General features: G+C 27.3%; 1 long non-coding RNA gene across 1 annotated transcript; it reads left to right on the top strand.

Moving 5' to 3' along the window:
- The first annotated feature begins 2,901 nt into the window (after positions 1 to 2,901).
- On the top strand, positions 2,902 to 4,635 carry LOC145956605 (uncharacterized). The gene is made up of 3 exons (XR_014432845.1): positions 2,902 to 2,925; positions 3,017 to 3,114; positions 4,390 to 4,635. It is a non-coding gene; the product is annotated as an uncharacterized LOC145956605 (long non-coding RNA).
- Positions 4,636 to 12,682: the final 8,047 nt, after the last annotated feature.

Below are 12,682 nucleotides of genomic sequence, written 5' to 3'. Positions count from 1 at the left end.
ATTATATTAAATAAGAAAATAAAAAAATATATAATATTTTTATACTAATAAAAATATTCCACCTAAAATGATTTTATTAAAAACTTAAGAAAAAAAATTTATAAAAAAACAATGTTTGTTAGAAGTTTTATTTTTAAATAATAAATTTAACTTAAAAAATTAACGTTTTCAATCTTAAATATATATATTTTTTAAATAAAAAAACAATAACAATCATCATACCAAACACTTCTTATACCAAACACTTCTTAAAGGGATATAGATAATTATGATATACGGTATATAATAATAATTTAATATTAGTCATTTATTTATTTATTTTAGTAATATATATAATAATTAAAACAGTTTATAATTGTAATTCACGGTAACAAATAAAATTAATTTTAAAAAAATAAAATTGAAGAAGTTGACGTGTGAAGGAAGATAAGATAGCAGTGGTGGAACAAACTTACATGTCTGCCATTTCTTTCTAAATTTCTGATGATCGACCTGAAAGTGACCTGTGACGAAAACACACAGGAATTGGATCATGGATGCCCTCGATAACGACAGTAACCACTCATATCATAGCTAATTCTTACAGAATCTAAACAAGCTGTGCCGGTCACCCCGTCAATTTTTTATACATATCTTTCTTCTTAAGAAAAATGTTATAAATTTTTCTAACATTTTTCAATATTTGTATTATTAATTAAAATCATAAATTTTATTGATTCTTATAAGTTTCATTAAGTAAGATATTGAATTCATTAATTTCTAATCTTTAATAAGTTTCGGTCAATAACAAAGATAATAGTTTTTGGTGTAAAAAATCAAGTTAAATTATTAAAAAAATTATTATCATTTGTATTCTTTTAATTCAATTTCACTTGAGTGAAATGAAATTATTATTTATGATAAAATTCTTTTTTTAAATATTTAATATAATTATATATTTGAAATTATAATTTAATAGTACAAGTTAGAATATTTTTATTAATTATTTTAGATATTTTTTTAATTATTATTAAGGGGTATTCTTGTGACAATCAGATAGTAAATAGCAATTAAAAATATAAAACTATCTAACTAAGATTATTGTTCTTAGCATAATAAACTTGAATGAAATGATTATTCTCTAAGATTTTCTTCTTTACTCATCATTGGATGTTAGATTGAATTATCCTCAATCTTCGTCCAAAGCACATTGAGGTATCAGTAAAAAGGATTTTGATAATCAAATTAGTCTATTTATTCATCTTTTAACATATTATTATACATATATTTCTTTATTAATTGTATTTGTTCGTTTTTGTTAGTTCTATAACCATTTTGGTGATAATATGATAAAATTGTCTGAGTTGGAGATCGGCATGTCAACTCAATATATTGATAATATAGTCAAGTTTATATATTAATGTAATCCATATATGCGATATAAGGTAATTTAACCAAGTTTGAAATCGATATGTTATACTCACTAAGTCAAGTATATTACTAAGTTTACGCCATCAACAAGGTTAGTACATAAGTCTCCCAAGTTCTACTATATAAGAGTGAAAGGGGGCTTTTTATTGACATGTAATAAATACTTTTGCTACATGCATGTGCACATGTCACATGTTATTTTTAATATTTATTAATTATAAAAAAAAAGTTTCATATTTCAAGAGATGTAATCATTTAAAGACACCCTTTTCATCTCCTCTTTAATTAAATTTATGGTTGTTATATTTTTTTAGATGTATCTTTTCTTCTTTGTAACTCTTCAAAATGATGAAGTCCTTCATTAATAGCTAATCTGATTGAGGGCTTTTTCTACACTTATAAATATACAAAGTAATTTTTTACTTTTAAGCATATCATTTTACTCATTTCATATTTCTTCATTTTCTTATGTCATTCTTATTCTTTTTCTATTCTTCTTCTTTCGCACCCTCTATATCTTCCATTGTTGGAATTAGAAGCTTTTTCAAGCTTTGTCCATTATTCTAGGGTACTATAGTTTTTCTCCTCCTAGCTTGATATCTTTAATTTATTCTCATTTAGAAATACTAGGCATGAAGGAAAAGACGGATTCTAGTTATTCCTCTTCTTATACCCATTTTGACCTTGTTAGCCTATTTGTTCCTAAGAAATTAGATAAGGGTAATGGTAAGATCAGAACAGGAAAAATGTGTTATCTGAACAAATGATTATTGATGATAATGAAGTAAGAAGCGAAAGAAAGGGGAAAATAATAATAAAATAAAAAGACTCTCATCCATTGATTTTAATGTTTGGGTATGAATGTGTTAGAGGTGATGTTGGTAAATATAAGAGTAGGTTTGGAATTGTGCCTAATGTAAATTTAATTTAGAAAAAAGTAACAATTTATTCATCGTCCTTATCAAACTAGATTTTTGTTGAACCTTGCCAACCTAAAGAATGTGTCTATTTTGGAGATTAAACTCCTCCTCAATATACCTATGTGTACCAATTGTAACATTGTAAAAAAAAAAAAAAAAAAAAAAAAAAAAAAAAAAAAAAGAGGCTGATTCAGTAGCCCAGAACGGGCCGTTCCCAAACTGGAACGGGCCGTTCCACACTACTGAATTGAACTACATATTGTAGTTGAGAACGGGCCGTTCCGGCAAGGAGAACGGGCCATTCTAGGAAGGAGAACGGGCCGTTCCGGAGGGAGAATGGGCCGTTCCGGAGGGAGAACGGGCTGTTCCTGAGGGAGAACGGGTCGTTCTGGATGAGTCCCAGAACGGGCCGTTCTGTTTTCAGAACGGGCCGTTCTGGGCGTGGATTTTGTGCGTGATCTGGGAGTTCAGAACGGGCCGTTCCGGTATCGGTACGGGCCGTTCTGGCCACTCCGGATTGCCTATAAATAGGGGTGAAGGGGGGGCCGTGAGGAGTTCTGGTTCTAGAGAAAAGTTTTAGAGAGAAGGTCTCTGGGTCAGTGAGCTCCTTTCTCTCCCAAATTTCTCTGTTTAACTCCTTTTCTCCTCTAGATCAATAACTCCTTCTGTCTTTTCTTGAAATTCAGATTAGAAAGCTTGTTTTGGGAGGATTGAAGTTTCGAGTTGAGCCTCGAGGGGAAATTCTACTTTTGTTCAGTCTTTGGCTATTTGAGCCAATCTTCAGGTAAGGGAAGCTAGATTGTTTGCATGTGGCTGAATTTGTTAGTTTGGATGAGAGTTTTGAACTCTCTGAATAGTTTTAGGCCGGGCGCAGGTTGAGCGTGTCAGGCGTGGAAGAGCTTAGAGCTCTTGGGTTGGTGTTAGGCCAGGCGCGAGTTGACGGCACTGTGCTTGAATATATTTATGAATGAATTGATGCTTATGCATGTTTAAAGTTGAAGTTTTAGATCATGTATGTATGATATATGATGTATGGTGAGGTGTGATTCATATGTATGCTTTGTGATGATATATATGAATGTTTGAATATGATACGTTCATATGGTATGTATTGATCATAATGGTAGGTAGACCATTTATGATGTATGATGCATTATTGCATGTGATGTCTTATGACATGTGTATGGTTGTTGATCATGATGGTGGGCAGACCATTATGATGTATGATGCATGATTGCATGTGATGCCTATGGTATGAGTCTAGCCTAGGACTTGAGGAGAGGAAAAATATTTTCGAACTAGAAGAGCTCACATAGAGTCTCTTGAGAGTGGTGCTTGGATAGGCCACTGATATATGAGAGTGGTGCTCTGGGAGGCCACTGGATTTGGGAGAGTGGTGCTCAGATAGGCCACTAGGTTGGGTGAGTCTCCTCTAAGTCCTTAGCTAGTGTTGGAGCGGGGTATGAGGTCGAGGGTTATTCCCTTAACCAAGTACTCGGGAAGGTGCGTGGATCCTTGCGGATAGTCGGTGGGCGAACTCCACTATTGACTTGGTTAATGCATGCCAAGGTCGTGGTAAGCCCGTACCCAGCTGTGCTATACCTGACGGTGGATCTGGACTTCCAAGTGTGTAAGTGACATCATCCGAGTAAACCCGAGGGAGGATTATATCCTGTTTAGCTGTGACCGAGCGGGTGCTTTGGGCGTGAAAACGGTTGGGGTGGTTTCGGTAGGATGGAATGTCACTTATACAGCTCTATTGTTATGGAGATCTCCTAGGTGTATGCGTGACGACGCATTAGATGATTGATATGTATGCATACCTGTCATGAGTTGCATTCATTGCATGATTTTTAATATGATGAAGTGTGGTGTTTGACTTCATGTTTGGTGAATGAATGATTGATTGAGATGAAAGGTTCCTTAGGGACAGGATTTGGGATGCATGTGTAGTATAGAATTTTTATTCTGTACTTGTATTATTGATCTTTGAATTCTAGCTTACCCTTCTGTTTTCCATGTGGTGGAACTGCGATGATCATACTTGGTATGGGAGCAGGTCAGGGATAGCTTGGGAGTAGAGATGATCGTTGTGAGACGAGGAGCTGAGTCTCGTGTTTTTAGTTACCATTCTGGGTAACATTTTTTTTGTCAGTGCTTGACCGGCACTAAGGAATATTTTGGGATGACTGTATATATATGGTGCTATATTTTATATACAGAAACTTAATTATTTCGATCTTTATATTTATGCCTGTATGTATGTGTTATCCAGTTTAATATTCTCTTAGTTAACTAGTTGTAGTGTGATTCCACTAAGTGTAGAGACCGTGGCGGGTCGTTACACATCTTTTTAGAGATCTCAGATTTTCTATTTCTTTCTCTCCTTTTGAATGTGAATTTATGAATAAAGTTGATTTAGCTTTAAGTCAACTACATCCAAATAGTTGGGTTTTCTTCATGTATTTCAAGTACTATGTGCATCCTTAAATATCGAATTGACCTACGCCAAATTTATGCACTTTTATAAATTGAAACTTGGAGAGCCACCATGTGGCTGGGTATCATTGAGTGATACACATTCGAAAGGGCATTTCCAAATTTGTTTCTCAATCTTACAAAAAAATTTAAGGAATAACTCTTTAGAATCTAACTTCTTGTGGTGTTCCTAAGTTAGACACTATCTTCCATCTAAATGGAAAACCTAAGTTCTTATTTCATTGGCAATCCCAACCTCTGAAATGTACTAGTTTTGAGGGTATTGTTTTGACTTCATTTGAGGAGAAAAATATAAATAAATTGTAATCACTATCTCAACATCTTGAAAGTAAAGTTGTTCTTACTCTTTCTAAGTTGGAAAATCTTCACAATGATTTAGAATGTGAATACTTACAATTACAAGTTTTCTTTCTTTGTTGTTATTTTTCTTATTTTCTAAAAGTATTTTTCTCTATTTTCAAAGATCATGGGTTGAAGTAAATGACGTAAGTTAAAGAACAAGTTCAATATGGAAGAAGAAAATATTCCAGATGATCAAAAAGATCATAGTAGCCTTTATCCTCATCAAAGGAGAAAGAAGAAGATTATCGAGAATGCAAAAGATGATAATGCGAGGAAGGTTGAGATGAAATTCAATCCTTTAACTCAAGTTATTTTACATAACTCTGCTGGCGATATTACAAAATCAATTAAGCTGATGAAAGATGGAGTTATGGTTGGTTCTTTTAATCCAACATCATCTTCTTTAAGTTTTGAGAATAAAAAAATGTTATATAGAGTTTCTTGTCTAAAATAATCGATTATTTTGATAAAAAAATCAATTATTTTGTTATTTGCAAATCTGAAAATCTACTAAGAACAATATAATTGATTATTTATGAGGATAATCAATTATTTCATAAGATACTTCTAAAATAATTGATTATTATAGCAATTCTTTTTCAAGTTACTAAAAAAATAAAACAAACAATTGATTATTGCTTAAGACAATCGATTAATTTGAGTAAAAACTCAATAGTTCAATTTTTCACATTAGATCTTTTTCAAATCAATTGTAAACCTCACATTCATCATCAATCAACTTAAATGAAGAATTATAAACCAAGTAATAATTTAGCACAAAGCAAAACAAGCACGAAACAAAACATATAAGAACTTACAACTTGTAGTCTTATCAATCAAGAGACTACTCATAATACATTTGTAATCATCAAAATATAAGATCTTCATCTTGAACTTGATTAATAATGCCAACACAACATATAAATCACACCATACAATACATACATGTATTTCAACTAAACAACACAACAAGAACATAGCTTACAACACAACATATAACTTATCGACATTACAACATAATGTGTCATTATGTATTTAAATTGAGAAATCTCTTACAACACAGATGAATAATTTAAGTGGTTTGATCTTACTAAACCAACTTAACAGCCCAATCTTCTTGGACTTGCTAAATCAACAACAAATTTGAATGACAATTCACAATACAATATGATTTATCCATTTAAACTAGGAAAGTCTAGTATTCTTGTCAAAATTAAGACAATTATATTATAAATGTTTTAAAATTCTTTTTGTTTCCTCCAAATCTCCCAAATATTGAATAGGAGCTAAAATTGGGATAGGAAAGATTTTTCTTCCTTTTTCCTCCTAAAATTTGAACTAAACAAGATAATTTTTTTAAAAAACAAATCTATTTCTTTCCCTCCATTTTTTTCCCTCCATTTTCCTTCGATCAAACACTATGTAAAGTTTTTTATTTATAATCATATTATTGATACAAATTATTCATCAACTTTGTTAATGACTAATTTCTTTTAAAAAATTTGACTTGTTACTTTTAGTGGCATCTCCCGTTATCTCAACCACCTTTTCTTTCTATACACAAAATTTGAATTTAAGATTTTATTTAAGAGGATCAATCCAGTATTACTTAAACCAATAACTTGTTGTTGACCATGTAATAGTTTAAAACATGAGATTTATTTAAATAACACACATTTCTCTTTTATTTTTTTTAAATAACTCATTTTCTTTAGAATAATGTAATTAATTAAAGTGAGAAAAAAAAAAGTAAAGTAAAAAAAAGTCAATTCATATTCTGCCATTTATATATGTTTATGTTTCTGAATTTTGTATTTTTTTATAAATTTTTTTAATCTTTTTTAATTTTAAATAATAATCTTTCAATCCGTTCTTTAAAATTATTCTTCAAAGTTGATACATTTTTTAAATTACAACATACATAATATTTAAAATATATTAATAATTTATTCTTTTTTAATAATATTAAAATGATATTATCTTAAATAAAATATATATATATATATATATATATATATATTACTTAAATAAATAAATAAATAAGATTAGTATTTATTTACAAAAATTTGATAAGAAGCGAGTTGAATTTAATAATTTTAGAATTTATTTGATTGCCTTGAATCCATGAAAGTTGTTGTCTTTTTGTTGCCTTTGCCGCAAGCAAGCATCTACTTTCTGTGAACATATATTTATTAGAGCTCCTTTCTGGGTTCCATTCTCATCACTTTTTTTCCTGTGAAATATTCAGTCACGTACAGTACAGTGGCATCACTATACGTATTGTAATTGTTGGCATGCAGTTGCAGTGATCCCATATGCTTCATCAGGAAAAGGAGCACCCACATACATGACACAACGCATCCCGCAACAGAGTATCAGAAATATGGAGCCATTGACGTGATTATGTTATGTGTGTCTTCGACGTGTGTCCAAACACAGAGAAGCCAGTCATGGACGTCTTCGCATGTGACCCCAATTAAATTCTCCTAATACCCTCTCATTTTCACGTTTTTGGACTAACTTCTGTCTTTAACCTAACTCTCAAATAAATGCTAAAGACAAATCTTAAAAATACACACCGTGAAAAAAAAAATATTTGTAATTATTTTTGTCAATAAAAATAATTTTATAACAGTATTATTGGGTGTGAAAGTATTTTAATAACTCACCAAAGAACCCATGTCACTTTAATAAAATGTTTAAAATTAATCTTATTTTAATAATTTATTCATAATTTTTTTGATCAATGAACCACTAGAGACATCCCAATGTCCCATCTCACCCTGTTTCATTGTGTTGCGTTGGTTAGTGAACTTTTGTATGTTATCCAACTCATTTAAAAGGAAAATGTTTAATCATTACCTGAAACATAGATAGAAAGCCAATAAATTTATTAAAAAAATAATATAATTGGAAATGAATAGACAAACAGAGATATTGAAATATTTTTTTTTTATTATTGGTGAAGTCTATTATAAAAGAAAATTTTGTGGATCATTGTTTTTATTTAATGAGTTTTTCTGTTGATTTTAAAATTTTAATTATTTTTAACTAAAAATAAAATGTATTTTTACTGCAAAATAAAATGTGTTGTTAGCAATTAAAAAATAAATGATACAGAAATTTATTTTACATTAATAATAAATCCAGTTAAATAGGTAGATTAAACATATTGAGTCAATGCATTCAACTTTATCATTATTAGTTGAAATAATTGGCTTTTCCATAATCGAGTAAATTTTGACTTTATTTATGTGAAATATATTGATGGAATTAACAGATAAATAATATGTTATTATTTTCATTATAAAATGTTTAATACTTCTATATAATTTTTTTTTTTTGTATATTTTCTACAACTTTACACATGTTAAAGAACATTAAATATCAATATTTATTACAAAAAAAATTCTCTCATGTAGTTTTTTTTATAGAATTTTGAAAAATACAAATTTATTAATCATATTTATTTAATCTCTCTTCAGAAAAAAATTATTTTACTATTATACACAATAAAATTATTCATGTATTCTTATTTTTTAACAAAAAATAAATTAAAAGAGTTACGTATTATTTCTTCATACTATTTTGCTTAAAAAATAAATTATCTATTATATAAAAAAAACACATAAATGCAGTAATATATTATTTGAAGAAAAAAAATATCGTTTTAAATTAAAAAGACATGTTGCGAGCGATAATAAAATACATTTTTTAGAAGAGAAAATAAATAAATATAAATATAAAATTGTATTTTTTTTTTCAAAATCTTACAATTAGTTAAATAAGAGAAGTGTTTTATATGTGAGTATTTAATATTTTTTAAAATGAATAAAATTGTAGAGGTTAGAAAATCTGATAAAAAAATATTGATAAGGATGATTCCTAAAATTTTGTTGGCGGTGGTTTCAGACATTGGCATTCGTTACTTTTGTCGCGGTCTGCAGACATTGATGTGTCCCACTGCTGCATCAGCACGTTACCCCACTCTGTTCCTGCCGCCTCATCCCATTCTTTTTTTTTAAATTACTTTTTTCATATTTTTATTTTTATTTTATTTAATAATAATTTCAATTTTTTTAAAAATATTACATTTAGTAAAACATTGAGAATTTCAAGATTCTAAACATATTTTAAATAAAAAAATAAAATTACTCCAGTATAATTTTAGCTAATTATTATAAATAAAATAAGGTTAATTTCTAGATCCGTCACTGCACACACATATATATTTTTGTTATACATACATATTTTTCTGGATTTCCACTATTATTTGATATATACATATTTTTTTATATTAAAAAATAATATATTTTAATAAAATAAATATATATTTAAATTATAATAAAAATTTATAAAAAATGTTTATTTATTTGATATTTATAAAAAAATTTAAAAAGTTTAATTATAATATATATATATATATATATATATTAATTCTCACATATATAATGTAATATATTGAAAAAAGTTAATTTTTGAAAAAATAAAATTTGTAGCATATATATTTATCTTTTATATTTTCTATTTATTGTATACGTTGATTAAAAAAATAAAAATAAAAAATATTGAAAGATTTATGTTTTATTTAGAATTTTTAATATAAAATATATTTTAAAATAAATTATCATCTAAAAATTATATTAAATATTAAAAATATGTTTATATCATAAATAAATTAAACTTAATTTTTATAAAGTTTAACATATTTATTTTTATGTTTTTATTAATGTTAAATTATTATAAAGTAGGTTTTTGGAATTGTATTTCTGACCAAATATTTAAAAAATGTCTATGATAGATAAAAAAACCATATTTAGGATAATAATTTTTTAAAAAAAAATTAGGTTTAAACCTACTAAATTATAATATAATTTAGTTTGATCTAATTTATTTTCATATTTAATTATAATCGTAGATATAAAAGCTTGTAAAAATAATTATGATATATTTATATTTTTTAAAGTTATATGTAAAATTTTTAATATTATAGATACATAAATACATATTGCTCCCACTATCTAAAGTTTCTGGATCCGTCACTACACACGTGCGTGCGTACACACACACACACACACACACACATATATATATATATATATATATATATATATATATATATATATATATATATATATATATATATATATATATATATATATTAGTTAATGAGTTATATTATACATGTTAACTAAAGAGATCTCTTACAACAAAAGTGAGTAATTTAAGTGGTTTGATTCTACCAAACTATAATGTTAAGCCTCAAAGAGAGGTATAAACAACTTATTTTGATTTATTAGGTTTTGTCACTTAAACTACGAAGTCTAATATTAATGTCGTGGTAGGATAGTTTGAATATGAATCAACCACGATATTAGATTGCAACACTAAGCCATATATGGAATTAAACCACTAACTATCCTTAAAGTAATATGCTCCTCAAGTATTCAGTTAAAAACTAGGTTTCCAACTCCATATTATTCAGTTAGTCATTTAACTAGGATATGATTCGACTACTTTCATATCAATCCACATAAACCATAGAGAGAAATAACTTTAAAAACAAGATAATTCACCTTTAACATCTATGTATCTCAATCACATGTTTATGACTTTACAACTTTAACAACTATACAACATACAACTTACAACTTAACATCATCAATTCATCTATCATATATCATCATACATACATCATGGACGTCAATATTTGATGGCAGTTCATCATACAACAACAAGCATATAATAGTTTTAAGAAATTCAAAACCCACCACTCATCGACCAATGTTTCAACAATATAACATGGAACTAGTGATTTCTAGTTGTACAATCAACATGCATACAAGCAAAAACAATGCAAGTTTTCCTTATCTCTAAAAGAACTAAAATTTGCAAGAGAGTAAAGAGAAGAGAGAAGCTTCACACGACTCCAAACCTAACTAGCAACTCAACTATTAAGATCAACTACAAAAAGAAGAAGAGGGACCTCAGCTCGCGAGAAAATGAAGAAATTTCATTAACATAAAGAATCTCCCACTAACACGTTCTTGAAAAATTAAAAACTTAAGTTATGGAACCCCATTTCATAAAAATAAAATAAAAAACTCTTTTGTATCATTTTAGCAACTAACCCATTCTTTTAAAACATTACTCAACATAACTAGTATACAAGACCTAAGTGTTCCAAAAAAAGTTAAAAGAAGGTATTCAATATAACATCTTAAATATCCTAATATATTAAACAATTTAATTCACTCTTACTTTTGAAGTATTATTGTTGGTAATTAACTTTTTTTTTTTGTCTAGAAACAAACAGTGTTATTATATATTTCCATAATGAGTGTAGTGTAAAAATGAAAAATAAGTCTCTCAACAATTTATTTTTTAATATAATATTAAATTTTTTTATTTATTTGCACTTTTATAGTATTTTTTAAAAGTAATTGTGCAGTGCATATCATCTCTAACAAATAAAGTTAATAATTAAATTATTATTACTTTTTATTTATTTATTTATTTGATGTAAATAAATAAAAGTTAAAAAAAATTATTATAAAACTATTCCAAACATTTATTATAAACAATTTTGGTACAGTTTTATCTTTACAACACTGATATGTGAAAATTTTCTTTTCTTTATAATTACTTCATTAACAATTACTATTATTCTATATTGTTTTGTTTTATATCATTCGTACTATTTATTATACTTATATTTTTTAATCTATGAATTTTACTAAATACTCCTGTTAAATAGGATTAATGAATCTACATATTATTTTTAATCTTTATTCAAATTTCAAAACCATCGAGAAAGACAGAATGTCCTCCCACGAGGTGCTCGAGAAATATCTCCCAGATACAACCTGATCTCCTAATTTTACAATTTTGATTTGAATTTAACCTAATCTTATACAATAGACTCCTAAAATCTATTACTATTAAGTTTTTTACGTGGATACCATTTGTTTAGTGTGTAATCTTATATTTAATATCTTTTATGCAGAATTTTTCCAGAACAATAGCAAATACCATGAGTAACATTAATCTTCAATACGATTTGTTTAGTGTGTAATCTTATAGTTTATGAAAAAAATTATAAATTTTTTATGCAAGAATACTAAAACTAAAAATTGACGAAAATATAGATATTAAATAATTAACAAAACATTACATTTATTATATATTTCTCAGAAGAAATAAAACATATTAGAGATGATGTATTAAACCAAAAAAATAATAAATATTTTATACTTTTTAAAACCATTTTTATTTATCAAGTACAATTTAGTTAGTTCAGTATGATGCATGTTATAAATTTCCTTATTAAATGTTCCATTCCCATGAAGAAGAAGAAATAAACTAACTTTTTTCTTGTGCCATACAAAAAAAAAAAAGTTTTGAGTTATTTAATTACAATATTCAAAAGACATTGGTTAACGGTTAACGAATTATGTACTAAGTACTATCGTTCTGTTATTAAAATGTACGATCCTTTTAAATTCAGAAAC

This window comes from Cajanus cajan, chromosome 3 (genome assembly GCF_000230855.2).
Source record: "Cajanus cajan strain Asha chromosome 3, NIPB_CcT2T_4, whole genome shotgun sequence".
Classification (NCBI taxonomy): Eukaryota; Viridiplantae; Streptophyta; class Magnoliopsida; order Fabales; family Fabaceae; genus Cajanus; species Cajanus cajan.
This window is presented reverse-complemented; position numbering and strand designations above follow the sequence as displayed.